Here is a 24010-nt window from a genome sequence, read left to right on the forward strand (position 1 = left end):
TATTCCATTGTATATATGTGCTACATCTTCTTTATCCATTCATCTGTTGATGAATGAACACTTATGTTGCTTCCATGTCCTGGTTATTGTAAATAGTACAGCAACGAATATTGTGGTACATGTGTTCTTTTGAATTATGGTTTTCTCAGGGTATAATACTCAGTAGTGGGATTACTGGGTCATATGGTAGTTCTATTCTTAGTTTTTTAAGGAAGCTCCATACTGTTCTCCATAGTGGCTGTATCAATTTACATTCCCACTAACAGTGCAAGAGGGTTGCCTTTTCTCCACACCCTCTCCAGCATTTATTGTTTGTAGATTTTTTGATGATGGCCATTCTAATGGGTGTGAGGTGATACCTCATTGTAGTTTTGATATGCATTTCTCTAATAATTAGTGATGTTGAGCATCCTTTCATGTGTTTGTTGGCAATCTGTATATCTTCTTTGGAGAAATGGCTATTTAGGTCTTCTGCCCACTTTTGGATTGGGTTGTTTGTTTTTTTGATATTGAGCTATATGACCTGCTTGTATATTTTGGAGACTGATTCTTTGTCAGTTGCTTAATTTGAAAATATTTTCTCCCATTCTGAGGGTTGTCTTTTTGTCTTGTTTATGGTTTCCTTTGCTGTGCAAAAGCTTTTAAGTTTCATTAGATCCCATTTGTTTATTTTAGTTTTTATTTCCATTACTATAGGAGGTGGGTCAAAAAGGATCTTGCTGTGATTTATGTCATAGAGTGTTCTGCCTGTTTTCTTCCAAGAGTTTTATAGTATCTGCCTTACATTTAGGTCTTTAATCCATTTTGAGTTTATTTTTGTATACAGAGTTAGGGAGTGTTCTAATTTCATTCTTTTACATGTAGCTGTCCAGTTTTCCCAGAACCACTTATTGAAGAGGCTGTCTTTACTCCATTGTATATTCTTGCCTCCTTTATCAAAGATAAGGTGAACATGTGTGCATGGGTTTATCTAGGGGCTTTCTATCCTATTCCATTGATCAATATTTCTATTTCTGAGCCAGTACCATACTGTCTTGATTACTGTAGCTTTGTAGTATAGTCCGAAGTTAGGGAACCTGATTCCTCCAGCTGTTTTTGTTTCTCAAGATTGCTTTGGCTATTCGGGGTCTTTTATGTTTCCATACAAATTTTGAAATTTTTTGTTCTACTTCTGTGAAAAATGCCATTGGTAGTTTGATAGGGATTGCAAAGATTCTGTAGATTGCTTTGGGTAGTATAGTCATTTTCACAATGTTGATTCTTCCAATCCAAGAACATGGCATATCTCTTCATCTGTCTCTATTGTCTATAATTTCTTTCATTAGTGTCTTATGCTTTTCTACATACAGGTCTTTTGTCTCCTTATGTAGATTTATTCCTAGGTATTTTATTCTTTTGGTTGCAATGGTAAATATAAGTGTTTCCTTAATTTCTCTTTCTGATTTTTATTCATTAGTGTATAGGAATGCAAGAGATTTCTGTGCATTAATTTTGCATCCTGCTACTTTACCAAATTCATTGATTAGCTCCAGTAGTTTTCTGGTAGCATCTTTGGGATTCTCTGTGTATGGTATCATGTTACCTGCACACAGTGATAGTTTACTTCTTCTTTTCCAATTTGGATTCCTTTTATTTCAAGATTTCTTCTCTGATTGTTGTGCCTAAAACTTCCAAAACTATGTTGAATAATAGTGGTGAAAGTTGTCAACCTTGTCTTGTTCTTGATATTAAAGGAAAAGGTTTCAGCTTTTCACCGTTGAGAATGTTGTTGACTGGGTTTGTCATATATGGCCTTTATTATGTTGAGGTAGGTTCTCTCTATGCCTACTTTCTCGAGAGTTTTCTTCATAAATGAGTGTTGAATTTTGTCGAAAGCCTTTTCTGTATCTTCAGATTATCAAATGGTTTTTATCCCTCAATTTGTTAATATGGGCTATCACATTGACTGATTTGTGTATATTATAGAATCCTTGCATTCCTGGGATTAACCCCACTTAATTATGGTGTATAATTCTTTTAATGTACTGTTGGATTCTGTTTGCTAGTATTTTGTTGAGGATATTTGCATCTATGTTCATCAGTGATGTTGGACTGTAGGTTTCTTTTTTTGTGACGTCTTTGTCTGGTTTTGGAATCAGGGTGATGATGGCCTCGTAGAATGAGTTTGGTAGTGTTCCTCCCTCTGCTATATTTCAGAAGAGTTTGAGAAGGATAGGTGTTAGCTATTCTCTAAATGTTTGATAGAATTCGCCTGTGAAGCTATCTGGTCCTGGGCTTTTGTTTTTTGGAAGATTTTAAATCACAGTTTCAATTTCAGTGCTTGTGATTGGTCTGTTTACATTTTCTATTTCTTCCTGGTTCAGTCGCAGAAGGTTGTGCTTTTCTAAGAATTTGTCCATTTCTTCCAGGTTGTCCATTTTATTGGCATCTAGTTGCTTGTAGTAATCTCTCACGATCTTTTGTATTTCTGCAGTGTCAATTGTTACTTCTTTTTCTTTTCTTATTCTGTTGATTTGAGTCTTTTCCCTGTTTTTCTTGAGGAGTCTGGCTAATGGTTTATCAGATTTATCTTCTCAAAGAACCAGCTTTTAGTTTTATTGATCTTTGTTATTATTTCCTTCATTTCTTTTTCATTTATTTCTGATCTGATCTTTATGTTTTCTTTCCTTTTGCTACCTTTGGGTTTCTTTTTTTTTTTTTTTTTTTGTCTTCTTTCTCTATTTGCTTTACGTGTAAGGTTGGTTGTTTATTTGAGATGTTTCCTGTTTCTTAAGGTAGGATTTGTATTGCTATAAATTTCCCTCTTAGAACTGCTTTTGATGCATCCCATAGGTTTTCTGTCATTGTATTTTCATTGTCATTTGTTTCTAGGAATTTTTTGATTTCCTCTTTGATTTCTTCAGTGATCTCTTGGTTATTTAGTAATGTACTGTTTAGCCTCTATGTGTGTGTATTGTTTACAGTTTTTTCCTTGTAATTGATATCTAGTCTCATAACATTGTGGAAAAGATACTTGATACGATTTCAATTTTCTTAAAGTTACCAAGGCTTGATTTGTGACCCAACATAAGATCTATCCTAGAGAATGTTCCATGAGCACTAGAGAAAAAAAATGTACCCTGTTCTTTTTGGATGAAATGTCCTATAAATATCAATTAAGTCCATCTTGTTTAATGTATCATTTAAAGCTTGTGTCTCCTTATTTATTTTTATTTTAGATGATCTGTCCATTGGTGAAAGTGGGGTGTGAAAGTCCCCTACTATGATTGTGTTACTGTCAATTTCCCCTTTTATGGCTGTTAGCATTTGCCTTATGTATTGATGTGCTCCTATGTTGGGTGCATAAACACTTACAATTGTTATATCTTCTTCTTGAATTGATCCTTCTATCATTATGTAGTGTCCTTCTTCTTTCCTGTAATAGTCTTTATTTTAAAGTCAATTTTGTCTGATATGAGAATTGCTAGGCCAGCTTTCTTTTGAGTTCCATTTGAATGGAATATCTTTTTCCATCCCCTCGCTGTCAGTCTGTATGTGTCCTTAGGTCCGAAGTGGGTCTCTTGTAGATAGCATATATGTGGGTCTTATTTTTGTATCAATTCAGCCAGTCTATGTCTTTCGGTTGGAGTATTTAATCCATTTACATTTAAGGTAGTTATCAACATGCATATCCTTATTACCATTTTCGTAATTGTTTTGGGTTTGTTATTGTAGGTCCTTTCCTTTTCTTGTGTTTCCTGCTTATAGAAGTTCCTTTAGCATTTGTTGTAAAGCTGGTGTGGTGGTGCTGAATTCTCTTAACTTTTGCTTGTCTGTAAAGGTTTTAATTTCTCCATCAAATCTGAATGAGATCCTTGCTGGGTAGAGTATTCTTGGTTGTAGATTTTCCCCTTTCATCACTTTAAATATGTCCTGCCACTCCCTTCTGGCTTACAGAGTTTCTACTGAAAGATAAGCTGTTAACCTTATGGAGATTCCCTTGTATGTTATTTGTTTCTTTTCCTTTGCTGCTTTTAATATCTTTTCTTTTTATTTAATTTTTGACAGTTTGATTAATAGGTGTTTTGGCTTGTTTCTCCTTGGATTTATCCTGTATGGGACTTTGCACTTCATGGACTTGATTGTCTATTTTTTTTCCCATGTTAGGGAAGTTTTCAACTATAATCTCTTCAAATATTTTCTCAGACCCTTTCTTTTCATCTTCCTCTTCTGGGACCCCTATAATTCGAATGTTCGTGCATTTAATGTTGTCCCAGAGGTCTCTGAGACTGTCCTCAATTCTTTTTTCTTTATTCTGCTCTGTGATCGTGATTTCCACTATTTTACTTTCCAGGTCACTTATCCACTCTTCTGCCTCAGTTATTCTGGTACTGATTCCTTCTAGAGAAATTTTAGTTTCATTTATTGTGTTGCTCATAACTGTTTGATTGCTTTTTAGTTCTTCTAGGTCCTTGTTAAACGTTTCTTGTATTTCTCCATTCTATGTCCTAGATTTTTGATATCTTTACTATCATTACTCTGAATTCTTTTTCATGTAGATTGCCTATCTCTTCTTCATTTGTTTGGTCTGGTGGGATTTTACATTGCTCCTTCATCTGCTGAATATTTCTCTGTCTTCTCATTTTGTTTAACTTACTGTGTTTGGGTTCTCCTTTTCACAGGCTGCAGGTTTGTAGTTCCCATTGTTTTTGGTGTCTGCCCCCAGTTGCTAAGGTTGGTTCGGTGGCTTGTGTAGTCTTCCTGGTAGAGGGGACTGGTGCCTCTGTTCTGGTGGGTGGGACTGGATCTTGTCTTTCTGGTGGGCAGGGCCATGTCCAGTGGTGTGTTTTGGGTTGTTTGTGAACTTGGTATGATTTTAGGCAGCCTCTCTGCTAATGGGTGAGGTGTTCCTGTCTTGCTAGCTGTTTGGCATGGGGCGTCCAGCACTGGAGGTTGCTGGCCGTTGGGTGGAGCTGGGTCTTAGTGTTGAGATAGAGATTTCTGGGAGAGCTCTCATTGATTGATATTACATGGGGCTGGGAGGTCTCTGGTGGTCCAATATCCTGAACTTGGCTCTCCCACCTCAGAGGCTCAGGCCTGACACTAGGTCGGAGCCCCAAAACCCTGTCAGCCACACTGCTCAGAAGAAAAGGGAGAAAAAAAAGAAAGAAAAAAAATTATTAAAATAAAACAATAATAAAAAACGAAAAAGAGAGCAACCATACCAATAAAGAAATGCACCAATGATAACAAGTGCTAACACCTATACTAAGATAAACTTAAAAACCAGAAACAAATCAGTCGCAGACAGCATACCCCAAGTCTACACCTGCTCCCAAAGTCCACCGCCTGAATTTTGGGATGATTCGTTGTCTATTCAGGCATTCCACAGATGCAGGGTTCATCAAGTTGATTGTGAGGGTTTAATCTGTTGCTCCCGAGGCTGCACAGAGAAATTTCCCCTTCTCTTCTTTGTTCGCACAGCTCCTGGGGTTCAGCTTTGGTTTTGGCCCCATCTCTGTGTGTAGGTCACCCTCAGGCATCTGTTCCCACCCAGACAAGAGGGAGTTTAAAGCAGCTGCTGATTAGGGGGCTCTGGCTCACTCATGCCAGGGGGAGGGAGGGGTACGGTAGTTATATTTGGAATGCTGGGCAAGCCTGCGGTGGCAGAGGCCAGTGTGACTTGCAACAGCCTGAGGTGCACCATGTGTTCTCCTGGGGAACTTGTCCCTGGATCACAGGATCCTGGCAGTGGCAGGCTGCACAGGCTCCCGTGGGGGGAGGTGGTGTGTGGATAGTGACCTGTGCTTGCACACAGGATTCTTGGTGGCTGCAGCAGCAGCGTTAGCATTTCATGCTCATCTCTGGGGTCCGAGATGATAGCTGTGGCTCATACCCATCTCTGGAGCTTGTTTTGGCGGTTCTCTGCCTTCTGTGCGCAGACAGGGAAGGAATCCCCCCTCCTCGTGCACTCCAAAAGAATGGCCTCTTGCCTCTTCTGCAGGTCCAGAATTTTTCCCGGACTCCCTCCTGGCTCGCTGTGGTACACTAGCCCCTTTCAGGCTGCGTTCACAGAGCCAATCCCAGTCCTCTCCTTGAGGTTTGACCTCTCAAGCCCGAGTCTCTGCTCCCAGCCCCCACCTGCCCCGGCAGGTGAGTAGACAAGCCTCTCAGGCTGGTGAGTGCTGCTTAGCAGTGATCCTCTTTGTGGGAATCTCTCCGCTGTGCCCTCTGCACCCTTGTTGGTGTGCTCTTCTCTGTGGCTCCAAAGCATCCCCTCCGCCCACCCCCAAACTCCACCAGTGAAGCGGCTTCCTAGTATGTGGAAACTTTTCCTCCTTCACAGCTCCCTCCCAGAGATGCAGGTCCCATCCCTATTCTTTTGTCTCTGTTTTTCCTTTTCTCTTTTGCCCTACCCAGGTACATGGGGGAGTTTCTTGCCTTTTGGGAGGTCTGAGGTCTTCTGGCAGCATTCAGCAGGTGTTCTGTAGGAGTTGTTCCACATGTAGATGTATTTTTGATGGATTTGTGGGGAGGAAGGTGATCTCCAAGTCTTACTCCTCTGCCATCTTGAAGGTTTCCCCTCCCCCACCTAGTTTTTATTTAGCCTTATTCCTTCACAATTCCTCACTAACAGATTATTGGTGAAAATCTGATCAGAGTAAGTGATGTAGGAAAGCCACAGATTAGTAAATCTTTTGGTGGATGTTAATAGTTTTGAAGAATTAGAGTATTTCATATGGGGATCACTCCATATTCTCCTCTTAAAAAAGGCAGTAAGAGTTTTGTTTCTGGCTTGGATTAGGGCCTGATCAATTGCCAAAGAACTGCAGGCTCTCACACAGAGATTCAGAGCAGAATTACAGCTTCTCAGTATGGATATCTCAGAAGGCAAGTAATTTAGGCCCCCAAACAAACATTTTAAACAGAGGAGCTGTTCTCTTTAAAAGTATGGGATTTATCTAATTGATAGTCATTTAAAACTTTCTGCTGTCACCTGCCTTTCTTTCTTTAGATGTCATCCTCTATTACCAGAAGATGCTCTGAAGTAACAAATGTGTAGAGAATTAATAGGATTCTAATTTAGTGCTTTACTGGGTTTCTGTAAAGCTGGTTAATTTTTCTGTAAATTAATGCAAATTATTCAGAATAGAAAAACAATCACTAAGAAAAAATCATTGGCATAAAAACTCAGATGTTGATCCATGACACCATTATTTTGCATAACAATTCTTTTACTCAACTCAATTAAATTATCTTTTTGCACTGGACTGATATACTGTGTCTCTTCCTATTTCCCAACTTGGAGCAATTCTTGAAATTACATTATTCATTCATTCATTCATCTATTCATTAATTTGGCAAATATTATTGACAACCCATTGTGTGTCAGGCACTGCTCTTTTTTTATTACATTTACAAATGATGGTGTTATTATAATAAATGAAATCAGCATTTACTTTTATTTTATTTATTTTATTTTTTTTTGCGGTATGCGGGCCTCTCACTGTTGTGGTCTCTCCCGTTGCGGAGCACAGGCTCCGGACGCACAGGCTCAGTGGCCATGGCTCACGGGCTTAGTTGCTCCGCGGCATGTGGGATCTTCCCGGACCAGGGCACGAACCCGTGTCTCCTGCATCGGCAGGCGGATTCTCAACCACTGCGCCACCAGGGAAGCCCAGCATTTACTTTTACAATCCAAGTAAATTTACCAAATTTAAGAATCTTAGAGATATTGTCCAAAAACCTAGGCACATGATACTTGAGAGAAATCGGGTAAGGGGCAGGCTGTGCATTTTGCAGGTCAATGTTTTTCTAAGACATCTGTATTAGAAACACTTGAAGTGCTTATTTTAAATGCAGATTCATAGCCTCAAATCAGATTATCTGGAGCCATGGCCCAGCAATCTGCATTTTAAACCAGTGCTCCAGGTATTCCTTTTGCACCTAAAGTGCCATAGGAATCTTATGGAAGAGGGAGTAGAAAGGAGCTCTGCACACAGTCCCTTCGACAGGAACGTCTTCACTTTTAAGTTTTTAATTTACTGGGGTCCCTGTGTGGTGTATCCAGAAAAAAAAAAGGGGGGGGGGATTCCAGTGCTACAGTTTCTTTGAAAATCACTTCTTTTAAGTGTAACTTCACTATAAAGTCATATATATGAGACTATAGCTTGAACCATCATTATATTTTAAACATTGTGTAGTGAAGAAAGCTGGATTTTGGAATTAGAAAGATAAACCTTCACCACTTCTAGTTGCATAAGCTTGACAAGCTAATTAATCTGTGTGAGTCTTGGTTTTTTCTTCTATAAAACTGGGACAATAGTAAGGAATAATGACAAGGTAGTTGTTCAGATTGAATGATTCACAGATAAAACACCTGGCAAAAGAGTTGGCTCAGATGGGTGCTCTCCAAGTTTTAAACATCCTCCCCACCCCCCAATTTTGTCAGTTTTTATAGAGTAGCCATACAAAAACTCTTTGCTGAAATGCTGCTCCTGAAGACATTAACCTTTCTGTTGTACAAGATGTCAGATATTAAATTCCCTTTGGAGGGGCTTCCGTGGTGGTGCAGTGGTTGAGAATCCGCCTGCTGATGCAGGAGACACGGGTTCGTGCCCTGGTCCGGGAAGATCCCACATGCCGCGGAGCAACTGAGCCCGTGAGCCATGGCCGCTGGGCCTGCACGTCCGGAGCCTGTGCTCCGCAACGGGAGAGGCCACAACAGTGAGAGGCCCGCATACCGCAAAAAAAAAAAAAAAAAAAAAAAAAAAAAAAAAATTCCCTTTGGAATGTGGTACCAGGATCAAGTTCACTGTTTTTTGGTTAAAATATTATGTTTCTATTTAATATCAATGGGAATTATACACACCACCATAGTTTAGTTTAAGTTACTGGGAATGTTATTAATGTTCACTAACAGAAAACATTTATTACTCTCTATATATTGTTTATATTTATTTTTTAAAGTATCTCTTTCTTATTTATTCACCAATTTTTCTTATCCATCCAATTGATTTATTGGGAGCATATATTGTCAAGTGGAAGAAGTAGAATCTGACTACCTGGGTACAAATAAACTTTATTTACTAATTAGCTGAGTGATGTTAGATGAACTATTTCTTAGCCTCAAACTTCCAGGTGTTAAACTAGGCTAATACATCTTTCATAGAATTGTTGTGGGAGTTAAATAAGATAAATCATATGTAGCTCTTAGAACAATATCTGGCATTTGGTATGCACTCTACTGATGCTATTTAGTATTATTTACCACACAGAGAGTAGTTACTGACAATACATGATAAAAACAGCATGTAAGTGCATACAAAGCATACATTATAAATTAATAATGTAGTAAATAATATTCTCATTTATCTCATGCAAGAAAAATCAACTACCACCTTTATGAAATTTTGATCTTTATTTCACTCCTAACTCTAACCTATTACCCATAAAGGCATTCCTCATTTACCCTCAAGATTATCTATATGAGTGAATGGATGAACAATCAGAAATGTACATGCATTGATCCAAGTTCCATTGATCCATGTTATGAAGAGCAGTATAACTTTGAAGCACCTAGTCCCTTCTAGGATGGTCCACTCAAACAAACACGCTGACAAAAAAAGACACTTTCAGCTCTGCTTTGCTCTGGTCTCCTTAAGTATAAACACTGCAAATGAAGGAACTACACTCGCAGGACTCCTGCGAGTTGAACAAATCTGTTCTGTTTCCTTCTCTCTACCCATGCACCAAGTTCATTACTACTAAAAATAAAACTGTGAGATCTTGATTAAATATTTACAGTGGGCAACACTGTGACCTCAACACATAGTTCTTACAGCCTTCTTTTTTTTTTATTTCCTAAGAGCCTCATCTCTTTAGATGAGCCCAATTGTCTACCTCTCATCTCTAGCTCCTCAAATAATAATTACCATCACTTCTAAGACCCACTCAGAGACACTCACTGAAGCTTTTAAATTAAGGTACTTGATTGACTTAGGAACAAGAACAGCGAAACTGAAATCTATCAGAGGCATTATGTGGGCCATTATTGTAAGACTTCTTGGTGTTAAGGTGAAACTGAACTGTTTGCCCTTTACCTTGCTGTAGGAAGAAATAAGAAAGAATCTTCAGGCAAACTCGGTTGTTACGGAGCTTCTGAGATCATTGGCACAAATAATCAACTAATGTGTTGATTTGGTGGAAAGTCAAGAAATGTTTTCTTCCTGCACTAAAATACAGCGCGTCCTACTTTACATCGTTTAGCATCAGCAGGTGTGAATTTTCCAAAGGGTTTAACTGCTAATTAGCTGTCTGAAGTTGTCAGATGAATGCTGTTAAGCCTAATGTACCCATTCTGGTGAAATACCACAATAGTTAAATGAAGCTAAAGTAATGATCTCTATTACCTGTTGTAGCTTGACTTAGCTGTGCCCTCCATTCTATTATAATATTTACAGTGTGGTGTTATGAAGATCATGGTGTATCTATCTTCCTCTCCCATTAGGCTGGAAACTCCTTAAGTATAAGGATTGTCCCTGATTTAACTTTGTATTCCATGATACTAGCTTGACACTTAGCAGACACTTATCAATGTTAAGTAAGCAGGGACTGGGTGAGGACCATTGAGAACTATCTTTACAGGACTTTGGATACATATACATATAGTTAGTAAATTTTTATGAAAAACCAGAAACCTACTCAGAAATTAGAACTTTTTCTAAGTACAAGATCTGCAAATATATTAATAATTACAAAAATCATTATAATCAGAACAATAAATTATTATGTTTCCTATGGCTGGTTTCTTACCTAATAGTTAAGATGCATAGGTAACTGCTCCCATCTAAATGATCTGGACAGAGAGTAGAGTTGATTGGCTGAGTCCAAAATGGAATATAAAGTAAGCCATACATTGAGGTTTTTAAAAAAGCAACAATATAGAATGGAGCAGAATTGACAGCAACTTATGAGATTTGCTGTTTTTGACCATAAGCTTCCCCACCAGCCAACAGTGGGATGAAGCTAATAAAAAAGCTATACAGAATGCATTGCATTAATTCAATGGGTAGGTATTTAGACCAGAGAAAATAAAGTTTACTTTCAGCTTTCGTGTTCTTTGTCTTCCTTCCTCTCTCCCTCCCTCCTCACCTCTTCCCTCCCTCCCTCTTTCTTTCATTCTTTCTTTCTTTCTTCCTTTCTCCCTCCCTTCTTTCCTTCCTTCCTTCCTTCTTTCCTTTCTTCCTTCCTTCCTTCCTTCCTTCCTTCCTTCCTTCCTTCCTTTTCTTCCTTCCTTCCTTCCTCCCTCCCTCCCTTCATTTCTTTCTTTCTATCCATCTATCTAAAGTACTATTGGTAAATCTAATTTTGTAAAGACCCATACTGTAACCAAAGCTAAAGATATATGGACACTCTGGATTTCCTTTAGCTTTTCCTCTTTATTCTGCTCTATGACAGCTAACAACCATAGCTAAAAACTTCCTGAGGATTTACCAGCACCCAGCTACTACAGTAGTATATTACATATATTAACTCATTTAATTTTCACAACAACCACTATCACTCTTTTTCTACAGATGAAGAAACAGAAGCACAATAGAGTCTAAGGTTACAACGTTCATGAATGGAAGGGCTGGTTTTAACTGGGGAGTGTGGCTTCAGGGTCATTCATAATCATTACCTCACAGTGCCTCTCCTCTGGAGATGTTGCAAATGGAAGGTGCAGGAAAGCAGTATAGTCGTAGCATCAGGGAGAAAGATGTTTAAAACACAAGAAGCACAATAGTAGTTGATATTTTTTCAACTTTGTTCAATATCACAATCTTTATATTACCATATATATATATATATAGATATTTTAAAATTAGTAGTGTACTTTTGTATAGTTAATACAATGATAACTCTTATTCCTCCATATTCCGTTTCTCCAGAGAAATGGAGAAATTTGACTATGCTTAATTTAGAAGCTTTAGCAACTTGTAGTAAAATTCCAATACCTCAGATCAATAAAGAATAACAGGTACAAATTTGCTAACACAATTTCTATATAAGTAAGAGAAAAATTTAAATATTGCATGAATGACAGTCCTAATGAGGAGAAGAAATTATGCAATGATATCAGACAGCTTTGGGGAGGAATGGATAGTATAACACCTTTCGCTTTTATTCAAGTTTTCATATATGGCTTTTTGTACTACTGAAATGGTGAGAGATTCATGAAAATGTAAAAGAAACACAGTTTACTTTATTGCTGGCTTATTTCTGACCCATATGAAAATGTACTAATGTAATAATAAAAAGTGCCCTTGATAGCAACATGCTACTGGAAAAAATTATATTGAAACAAAATTAAATGACAGAAGGAAAAAATAAACAGAACCTGTACTAGGAGGAATTCATATATCATAAATGCCTTATATTTACTGGGTGTGTGCATATATGCATGTATAGATATGAGATATATATGCATATAAATTACATTTACTGTTCCAACACTCTTAAGAAAAAGGAAGTCATGGTTATACTTATTTTACTGAGAAAATGGAGTCTCAAATACACTATACTAAGTACTTTGCCCAGTGGCATATAGAAGTTAGGCAGGTTCAAAGAGGATCAGATGACAAAGCCTCTGTCTATGATAATACAGGGCCATCCAAAGAAGGGCAGCATTCTTTCTGACAAGGAGACTACATGCACATCTGTTCCCTGACCCAAGGTGAGGGAGCAAGTGGACAGATCTGGAAAGGACACATGAAAAGGGACTGTAAATGTAACATCTGGAAAGGTAAGTAGGGGAAGAAAGTTCACCAGGAGCAGCTGAACTGGTCACTTTTATGAAACATAAGTTGATCAGTTCATTGATAATTTGCCATTCTATTCCATACAGCTCAGTAATCCAAATAAACTTGTGGGATTCTCCACAGCTTGGTAGAAATGTAAAGAAGCCTCCAGCCAAGAAGTCATTAGGGTAGGCTAAAGAAAATCAATTTATTTATGATCTGTCACTTCTATAAGCTGGGGAATTAGAGGTTTTCCAATGTTAGTCAAGCAACTGTTTTCTAGCCTCTCTGTAAAACTATTTTTAAAGTTCACCTTGGCCAAAAGATGACCTTAAAAAAACCTTTACTAAGATGAGAAAATGTCTTCCACACAGCCATCTGTGAGTGCCACAAGGAGATGCCTCTTCAGGGCTTGATTAGGGACAAAGCAAGCCTCCATAGGAGGATGTCCACACTGTGAGCAGAGCTGCTCCACTGCGAAGCAGGCACAAGGACAAACTCAGAGGATGTACAGGCATGGCTGGAATGGGTAATAATTTTCTTAGGCATGGAATTTAGCAAGCCATTACAAGAAAATATTGTGAGAACAAACCAACAGGAGGCCATGTTTGGGTAACCAGCTATCAGGTACAATGTGGGATGTTCCCTGTTTAGAAGAGAAAATGAGACAAAATTCATTATATTCACATAACTCAGAGGGATGAATGATGGGGATAAAATAAATGCCCATTTCTCCTCAAAAAGTTGGACAAGAACATTGGGTTTCTATTATGTGCACATTTTATAAAAACTGAATCAAAAAGGTTGATTGTCTTCCTTTTTCTGATATTTACTAAACATGTATTTCTAGTTATCTTAGTGGCATGTGGCATTTTCTATAAAAACTTTGTATTTCATGACTACTTTAATTATTTTCCTATTTCTGTAGGTATTTCACTTTAGTTTATAGTTGGAGGAGCATACTCTGCAATTTTACTTTTCTAACTCACTTTCTAGGTAGGAGGTTTTGGACTGGACTGATTATATCTTAGGTAATATGGTATTTCCCAGAGCCAGCATGCCTTGACAGATATTTTAAACATCACCAAATAAAAAGATATCCATTCACCTTTCACAGCACTAGTTAAGTAGACATTCCATGGTTTCTGCTAAGAACTGCTCCTGAACAGAAGGCTGGTTTGGTCTAAGAATGTGGTTTAATTAATGAATTCCTCAGTTGCTGTTTTGTCCCTATGCTAGCTTGCTAGGGCTGCCATAACAAAATACTATAGACTGGATGGCTTAAACAACAGAAGTTTATTTTCTCACAGCTCTGGAGGCTGGAAGGCCAAGATCAAGGTGTCAGCAGGTTTGGTTTTTCCTGAGGCCTCTGTCTTTAGCTTACAGATGGCCACCTTTCTCACTGTGTCCTCATGTGGCTTTTTCTCTGTATATACACATCCATGGTGTCTCTCTGTGTGCCCTAATCTCCTCTTTTTATAAGGATACCAGTCAGATTAGATTGGGACCCACCTCAAGCGTCTCATTTTAACTTAACTACTGCTTTAAAGGCCCTATACCTCAAAACAGTCACATTCTGAAGTACAAGGGGCTAGGGCTTTAACATATGAATTTGGAGGGGACAAAATTCAGGACATAACAGTGCCTTAGAGAACATGCATGAGATTAAAGACAATTATAACTATGTAAAAGTATGCCAGGCCTGGGTTCAAATCTTAGTTCCATATTTATTAGCAGTGTGATTCTGGTCAAGACATTTTTGTTCACCTCACAGGGTACTGAGAGGCTCAAATAAAATGTCCTGTAAAAGCTTTGCTAATCCTTAGATGCTAAATTACTTTTAAGGTAAAATTTTACTAAGAATATTATATATGAAAGTATGCTGTGCTAAATTTTTATACATTCCTTAGTTTAATTATACAATTAATATCACTAGACAAATACAAAGAACAATTAACAATCAAAGGTCCAATCAAGAAATCTAGATGAATGTTCAGGTCTACATCCTGACTTTCACTCACTCTCTAATATTAATTAAATCACATTTCCAATCACCTCCATCCATAGATGAACATGGGAGTACACTACCTACCCCAATTAAGGCAAAAATGAAAGAGGGAGGGAAGAATATAAAGGAGAATGAAAAGGGGAGGGAAGGAGGATCTTCACTTTAAACATGAAGTGCTATGTGACACTTAGTCTTTTCCTTTTACTGAAAGATGTTTTACCACTTTCAAATTACACAAAAAGTATAGAAGTTGAAATAATTAAAGAAATGGATAGAACTAGATGGCAATATTTCTGACATCTCTCAGAATAGATCCACAATCTAGTAATCTAGGTGGTAAAGATATTTTGAAAGACATCTTATAAACATAAAGCACATCTGATGAGTTAAGCTGGGTAGACTTAAAAACTAAAGCTTTCATTAAATTATCACAGTGCTAGAAATACCAGAAGACCTTGAGAAGTGACAACTGTAGGGGACAGTTCTGCCAGAGTGCCCTGTGACCTCGCATATGCCCATGCACACATGTCTTAACTGCAGTCTGACCATGTCTGTGCAGAATGTTCTCTGCCATCCTTCCTGGAGCATGGCAAGACAGATATTCTGTGAGGACCTGTTGCACAGACTATCTTGCAGGAGGCTCTCCATTTTGCAGAAGGCTGCCATGAGGCTGTTTCCCATCCACCTCTCTGGTTCCAGTGAAGCATGGAATTTTCCACTTTGTCCTTCTTTGGGCATAGCTGCAGACCACAATGCCACTTAACTGCAGTGTGGAATTGATTTCTCAGCTACAGAGTGACCCACCACTTGTGTCATGTGTCATCTGGTCCCTTTTGGTTTGGTGGTGTCCTGTGCAAACAGGGACATGGAGAACTAACACCATGCTGATGTTGCTTTTGCTGTCTGTGTAAGTGAAAACATTGAATACATTTGGGCACATCAATGTTTCCTTACCAGCCAAGTCTATGAATAAGTCAACTGTTTTAAAATGTATCCAGGATTTCTCTTAATCAGGTATGGTAAGACATGCAGACACAGAAAGGACAGTCATGAAGGAAGAAGTCTTATTCACAGTTCCCTATAGCAGGAGGAATGGCATGACATGTGGGGCCACATGGGGAAGCACCAGGTTCAGTCAGGAGGCAGAGAGAGATGGGGAAAAGCATGGGCAAGAGCCTCATTGTCATTTTCATAGGAAAGGCAACGTAAGACAGGGTAAGCAGAATTAGGATTGCCTAGTTTGAATAATTTCAGAGGGCTCTGAGGAATAGGGGCTGTCCTGAGCTGTCTGGTACCTAGCCATGGGGTGAGTAAGATGGGAGCAGTGGTCCAGAAGTGTAAGAGCCTTGTGACAGCCAGAGAGAGGAGGTGGTGGGTATGTGGGCTTTGGATTTTTTGGTTTGCATATGAAAGGCACACTCGCATGCCAGTCCTTTACTTTCTCTAGAAATTGGCCAGCCCTGGAAGTGGCAGTATCTCATGGGTTAGCAAGGACCCAAGATGTCAAAGCATCAGAAAATGTATAAAATAAAATAATGACTGATACATTGTTCAAGGAGATGACACTGCGCTGTTGCTTAAGGACTGCTGTACTACTCAACAATAGACACACAAAAAAGATAACAAGCATTTATTTAGCATCTCTGTGTGTGGGGATATAGAAGTAGGTGAGACAGAGTCCTGATCTCAAGGAACTTACAGACCAAAACTAATGAAATAGAAATGAGGCACCAGACCAAAAAAAAAGAAAAAAACATCTTAGAAAAGATGATCATTAATGTAAGAAACTGACCATGATTTCCAAAACTATTAAGAAAAAGGTAATGCATAAAAAACGTTTTAGAGACAGGAAAAAGTATACAAATCTTAAGTTACCTTTGAACTATGTTAACACACAACCTTTTCTTTCAATGAAGACTTTAGTGTCTATAAATTAAAAGCCCAGAATAAAATTTTAAATTTAAAATTACTGGGAATATACAGGTAAACAGATTTTAAGTTCCATCATTTGCTCTCTAAATTCAGAAAGAGTATACCCCTCTCCCTAGCCAGTCTTGGAAACTCTCTTATCTACTGATACCCTTGATTGCACAGGGCCTTGGCTGTTGTCAACTTGAAGAAATATTTGCTGAATTACTGAAGCTGAATCAACGCCTTTCTCCAGGTGTGTGTATGTTTGCACCTGCCTTCCTGTATAATGTCATTACTTTATACTTCAAAAGAAATTTAGGATGGAAACAAATGTCAGTACATGATGGCCATTCTCTGGAGCCAGTGACTTCCTCCAGAGGGGAATTCCCTAAGCTCCCAGCTAGGCAGTATGTTGGCTCCCTGCAGGCAGACTGGGGAAAGAAGAACAAAGTCAGTAATTCAGATTTTCACTTATTTACCTTTTCCACCCCAGCTCTCCCTACTGCATTTGGGATTCTCAAATTAGGAGCTGCACAATATTTCCAGAAAATAAAACTCTGTGACTTTTCTGGAAGGTTGCATGGAGTGGGGGAGGGTCCTGAGGATCCAGCTGCTTTAGATCTATTGTTTCAATAAATCTCTTTCCACCCTTGTTGCTCAACTAAGTCTTTCACAGAACTGAGTTCTGTGGGGCAAACTGGCTCATTTCTCACTGGGTTGGAAGTTGGGTTATATAGTTCTGTCCATTCTGCTAAGTGTGAACACTTACTTCTCCTCCATCAATTTCCTTATTCAAAAAAATAATAATTGCATCTTTCATCCGTTGCTTCATTCTCTCATTGTCCCTGTGGGTTAAATACCTTTCAAACAGTCCTTTATTGTCACTTCTGTGGGTTTGGGGAAGAATAGGAGATGATAAACTCTGTTGGTCATTCTTCCATGTTGATGAAAAACTCCCAGTGCAATTGGGTGGAATATGCCTTCTCATTTTTGAATCATCAATGTATTTCACAAAATCTGACTGTAGAAGATACTCAATGAGAAAACATTACTGAAGAGGTGACTATGTAGAATTAATATACACTTGGACTACAAAGTTAGATAAACTAGTTGGTTGAGCAAATATTTTCTGATCATGTATTCCATACCAGGACCTTTGACAAATGATCTGAGAGTAAATAAAACACAGCTTTTACTTCTTGTGGTCCATATTGTGGTAAAACTCCCTCAGAAAGGGGTGAGTCTGAAGAATTGCAGTGGGAACAAGAGTATGCATTACCAGGCTTCTTTCTAGTGTTAAGCATCTAGGAGGAAGAAAACGCCACAGAAATTTGATTATAGTGATATAATTAAGAAGTTAATGGGCAACACCTGGTAAAATTAATTCATCCTTTAACATCATTTATAAATGCCATCTTCTTTCTTTGAATCTCTGTAACTGTGGCAAGTCAAGTCTAGGCCATAGACCTCAGTGATAAAAGTAGACAAAAATTAACTGTCTTTGGTCTTAGACTGCTCTATCTTTAAGCAGGAAAAATGATGCATTATTTTAGTTTTGCAACTCAAAGAAATAAAAACATGCAACTTTAAAATTACCCACCCCCCCAAAAAAAATCAAAATAACTAAGTTTGGTGTCAGATGCAAAGAATCCCTTGGGAAAAAAATGAGGATTGAAGATAATTAAGAGGAATGTATAATTCAGAACTCATTACCAGAAGACAAGGTCAAGCTAACTTACGTAAAATGGAATTTATTGGCTCAGTAGCTGAAAAGCTTCAAGTACAGCCGGATACAGGTGCTCAAAAGTTGTTCTCAAGACCAAATTTCATTCTAATCTATGGCTCTGCTCTCCTCTGTACTGGTTTCACTTTCAGACAAATTTTACCTTAGGTTTACACCTACTAGCTTAACAACATGCAGAAAGAAAGGGTCTCTTTCCTCAATTGTTCCAGCAAAAGTACTGGCCATGATTATCTGATTTGCCAAGGCTGAGTCACATTCCTTCCCCTCCCCTTGATCCAGAGATTGGGTGGCCCCACTGAAATCACTTGGACCGAGAGTAGGATGAGACAGTTAACCAAAGGAAATCCAAGGAGATAGTGCCAGGAAAAGGGAGGATGGCTTTGAAGCCATCAAATACAATAGCTACAAATTGGTGTAATCTAATACTGGCCTTGGAGTTTTGGCTGTATCACTGTTTCCCAAAACTATTTAAGTTGTGAAACAAGCCAGACTGCTTGGCATTGAAGGGTGGTTTTTCTTTCTTTCTTTTTTTTTTTTTTTGGTACGCGGGCCTCTCACTGTTGTGGCCTCTCCCGTTGCGGAGCACAGGCTCTGGACGCACAGGCTCAGCGGCCATGGCTCACGGGCCCAGCCGCTCCGCGGCACGTGGGATCTTCCCGGACCAGGGCACGAACTCATGTCCCCTGCATCGGCAGGCGGACTCTCAACCACTGCGCCACAAGGGAAGCCCCTGAAGGGTGGTTTTGAGTGCAGTTATCTTGAATTATTTACTGATCTTCCACCACATTTGCCCCCAGCAACCGTTAAAATCTATCTCTTGCCACCTGACCAGAAAGGTTAAGAGAAATATTCAGTAACCTCTAGAGAAAGGGTAGAATACTTATTTTTAGCTTTCTGGTATTTGATCATAAATGCTTTCAGCCTGGAATGACTTCAGTGAGATTTGTACATGTGAAGGCTGCCAAAAAAGAGAAGGGGGAAAAAGTCAAATATTAAAAGAAACCTCCTTGCTCTCATCCGAAAGAGGAAGATCCTTAAATTTTTAAATAAAATGTTAGTTCTATTTTTAACTTCCTTTTTGGGTTCTCTAAGGCTTAGTCTAACAAAGAGTTCAGGTAGCAAAAAGCTTTAAAAACCAAAGATTTTATATGGAGAACTCATTAACCCTTTATCAACATGTCTTTGATAAGGGAGAGAAAGAGAGAAAGCAGGTCTTCCCAGGCAATCCAGTCCTCTATATTCTCAGTATCTTCCACAGATGGGCCCTGGAAGATTTCTAACATGAAATTTGTTCTGAGGAAGAAAGATCACTAAAAAGCACGTGATCTCATGAAGATGTATGGGTCCCCAAAACTGTCCTTCTGAAAAGAACTACCAAATTAGTTTGTCACCTTAAGATACCATTATTTGTGGGGTAAGAATGACCAAGTGACCAATGACTTTTCACATGAAGTTTACATCAGGCTTTGCTTTCCAAACATTTTAAATCATCAGTGCAACTCAATTGATTGTATCTTCTAGATTGACTCTTGGAATGATGCATCCATCATCAAACTCTGCTCCAAAATCATTTGAAATTGGCAGTTTTCAGGTATCAACTAGCAATGGCTTAACACTCAAAGCCATCCTAAGGTTATACTGAGAAGCCCACCTGGAGGACCCCATCACAGAGGGTGATCCATATCTGCCACGATGTGTGGAAAAGATGATGCTATTTGATTCGAGTGTCATGTTTCTCAGACTGAGCCTCTTCTACAATGTTCTTCATTTGCCTCCATATCCCTCTCCCTTTAACTGATGGGCTTTCCCTGACCAACCCCCAGACCTCCTGATGGCTTCCTTCCACCAGAAGCCCCCACAGGCACGGAACACTCAGCACTCTGCAGTAAAAAATGGGGGAAATTTTGCTCAGTGAAGAACTCCAATGATGCAAAAGAAAGGGTGTAGTTTCCAAAATTGTCATTTTGTTCACATGTGAAATTTGACTGTGTGTAAATAATTCCCCCAATCTACAGCTAATGACAGAAATCACACTCTAAATTAATTCCACATCACAGGCTAGAGACAAACCTAAAAGTCTGATCTCACAACTTTTCTGATTCTCCCTGCTCCAAACAAACCCTCTTAAGTCAACCTTCTCCTTTCTCAATAGAGTCATGCATAGAGAAAAAGGTATAAGTAATTTTGTACATGATCTCCACAAGAAATTGTTTCAAAGAGAAATTTAAGAATAAACAACTACCCAAAATGTCTCTTTGTAACAAAATGTGACAGAGGGGAATTAGGACAAATATTTTATATTTACATGGAAAGTAAAACCCTTTCCCTGGAAACAGATCTGAGCAGTTATGCAAATGATATGAGTTAGTAGAAATCTGAACCAAAGAATAAATGAAAGGGACAAAATGGCTAACTGGGACACAAGTCTGTTCTGTGGTCATCAAAAATAAGAACAAATGTGAAAATTATATAATGTGACAGTCCTGGTATTTGGATAAAAGTGATGGACATAGTGCTGTGGAATTCTGGATGTGTCCCAGTTCTGGGAACATTCATGGTTTGTTCCTGTGTCTGCGGCTCAGAGTCAGTGGAAAGGAAGGAAGGGAAAAGGTCCAGTGTGTTTGGTGCAGTGATGAGTCCCCAGGGAAGTTTACATAAGCATGGTCCCTTGTTTAGCCCTCCAGCTATTGTTCTGTTTGTTTTTGCTCTGCTTTGTTCTGTTTCTTGCCACTACAACATGTTCATACAGTTCTCAGCATGTTGTTTTCTTCTCCTTCATTGACTGTGAATATCTCCTAAATAAACATGGCACTTTTTCACTGGATAAGATACCCAAGTACTATGGTGAATGGACTGATGCTTATAAAGTAATCAAGTCTCAAAAGAAAAGCCCCTTGACTACTACTCATGTCACCTTACCCTGAGAAGTCTCTTACATGACTGATTTCTTTGTAAAAGAGAAAAGGGCATTTCCAAGCTGAATGCAGAATGAATCAGGAAGGATTCAAATTATTTAATGGGATCAGATTATGATATATATATATATATTATAATATTTATCACACTATATGATAATGCATTATCACAATTTGTATATATGTGTACACACACACACATACACACTAGATTATCCTAGATTTAAATGTCAGCTCTACAGCTTACCTAACATGTGTACACTGTGTTCCTATAAATACCTTCCCTGCAAGCAGTTTCGCCTACAGCTAATTGGCTGTGAGGGCATTTTGCTGTAAAAGATAAAATATATGGTTGACATCACACTAGAAAATGATAACATATCAGTTTTTGCAAATCCTTTGGTGAGCTAACCTAAGCCATATTCTGTTAAAATTTTCAACGTTTTCAAGAAACTTATACTCATCAGGAATCATGTAACCATTTGGGGGCCAGGAAGATAGGAGGAGCTTGATTCTCCTTTTGCCTCCAACTTCTAGTATTATGTCATAAATTTGGAAAACACAGCAAGAGAGAACAAGCGTTGTAACTAAATTAGCTAAAGAATCGATCATTAATGCCTTCAAAAGCTGTTGGGAATCACTAGCTGCCTCTTACATTTGCTTAACTCGGAAAACTTCTGATTCTGACAGGTGAGAGGGATGACTGCTCACCAAAGGATTTGCAGAAACTGGTATTTTATTATTTTCTACTGTAATCAAAAAAAAAAAAAACCTGTCAATCAACCAGTTATTTTTTTCTTTTATAGCAAAATGGTTTTACAGCCAGTTAGTTGTGCTGTGAAACTACTTGTGGCAAAGGTGTTTATGGTGAAAATACCTAGAACCTTTCTAACAGTCTCTCCTTAGCCAAGTTATTTAACTTCTCTGAACTTTACTTATCTTTGTAAGGACAATAATATATAAAAGAATATACCTAAAAAGTAAATATTTACTGAATATCAAGTATATTGTAAGCACTCAATAAATGCCAGTAGTTCCTATGATAGTGGTTATGACCAAAACATTCATATTCTTATAAGCATTGGAGCTGGAGCTGTCACTTAACACATAATGTTCTCCTTTGCAACATGAGATATAGGACTAAAATTCCAGGTCTCTTTACTAAGAATATATATACTTTTTGCACTATTCTAGACAGGGTTGAAGAATATTTACATTTAAATATGGGAATGTCTGATGTTGTAAACATTCACTTTAAACCAAATAAAATTTAAATTGAGAGTGTTTTGGACTCTGAAATCCATGCTGAGTCTCCATCCTGAAACCCATCTAAGCTAGTAAATGACAGCAAAGTAGAGATGCCATCTTTCTAGTGCTCCCTGCTGAGATAAAAGTATACAGTGCTGGATGCCAAGAGAGCAAATAATTACACTGAGTGTTCTTTCCACTGCCAATGAATCGAAAAGTGGAATTTGTTGTGGATGTACCTGAATGCCTGGGACATCAGCTGTCCTATGAGAAGTCATTACATTTGCTGAGTATCTACTATCTGCCAGACACTGAATCTACAGAGAATTCAAATTGAAATGAGAAATTATTCTTGTTCTCCAGGTGCTTACAGCCACTAGTAAGAATCATAGCACACGCTCACTGAGGACAAAATGTCAGGTAAAATATACTCCATGAAGATGAACATAGTGCTAGAAAAACCCAAGGAAAGGAATGATTAATACAGGCTGGCTTGGGGATGCCAATAGGGTAGGATGAGGGTAAGGACAGGATAGTTTTCTATCCTAGAATTTCTAGGAGATGAAAAATGGAAGCCCTTCAAAGTATGTTCAGAGAGAGAGAGAAATGAAGAGAAACCCAGATGGTATAATCAGGGTAAAAAGGCAGAGCAAAATGGTGTACCTCGAACATTGTGCACTGATTCATCATTTCACAAAACACATACAGACCAGCAATTCAGTCATCAAGATTTATTCATTCTTGGAGATAATGAAGGCTTTAGTATCATCCCCCAAAATGTCTATCTCTACAGTCAATTTTGATCTCCTCCCAAAAGAAAGCAATGTTAATGCATTAATTTAAAGAAGTAAAGCTCCACTTTGATAGGCTTTTCTTTAGCAACCTATCATTTCTATGATTTTAGAAACAAAACTCACCAATGAACAAAATTAAGCTTTTCAGGTCTGTTGCTTTAAAGAAAAGTCAACATTTGTGAATATTTTCAGAGTAGGTAACTAAAAAATGAAAAGTTAATATGTCTGCATTATCTAAATCTCCCAAAACAAATTTGCAAGATTGCCTCTGACTATCACTATTTTAAGAGTCCAGATTACACAATTAGCTGGGTATTGACATTATGATAATAAAGAAGATAGTTAAGAAAGTCAAAATGTGATTTATTTAAGGAAAAAAATCAATATCAATGTGTAATGATCTTAAGTTCCAATGATATTATATGAAAAGAGCAATTAACATGCATTTATCTCCCTAGAAGATTTCAATTTCATATGTGTAGTTACTTGTGAGGAATGAAAGATAGGACACATTAAAGAGTGTTAAAATCTATAAGGCACCTTGAGAATGTGGGAAATGATCATCAATTAGTGAAAGTAATAGGTATGCAACAAATACCTTTTAAGGAGATACTAAAAAAACCTTGTGC

At 38.2% G+C, this 24010-nt stretch overlaps 1 protein-coding gene across 7 annotated transcripts in view; it reads right to left on the bottom strand.

Moving 5' to 3' along the window:
* The window catches only part of RGS7 (regulator of G protein signaling 7), a 521214-nt gene that overhangs the window by 262173 nt on the left and 235031 nt on the right, over positions 1–24010 (bottom strand). The window lies entirely within an intron of this gene.

The sequence above is a fragment of the Kogia breviceps genome, chromosome 1 (genome assembly GCF_026419965.1).
Source record: "Kogia breviceps isolate mKogBre1 chromosome 1, mKogBre1 haplotype 1, whole genome shotgun sequence".
In the NCBI taxonomy this organism is placed as follows: domain Eukaryota; kingdom Metazoa; phylum Chordata; class Mammalia; order Artiodactyla; family Physeteridae; genus Kogia; species Kogia breviceps.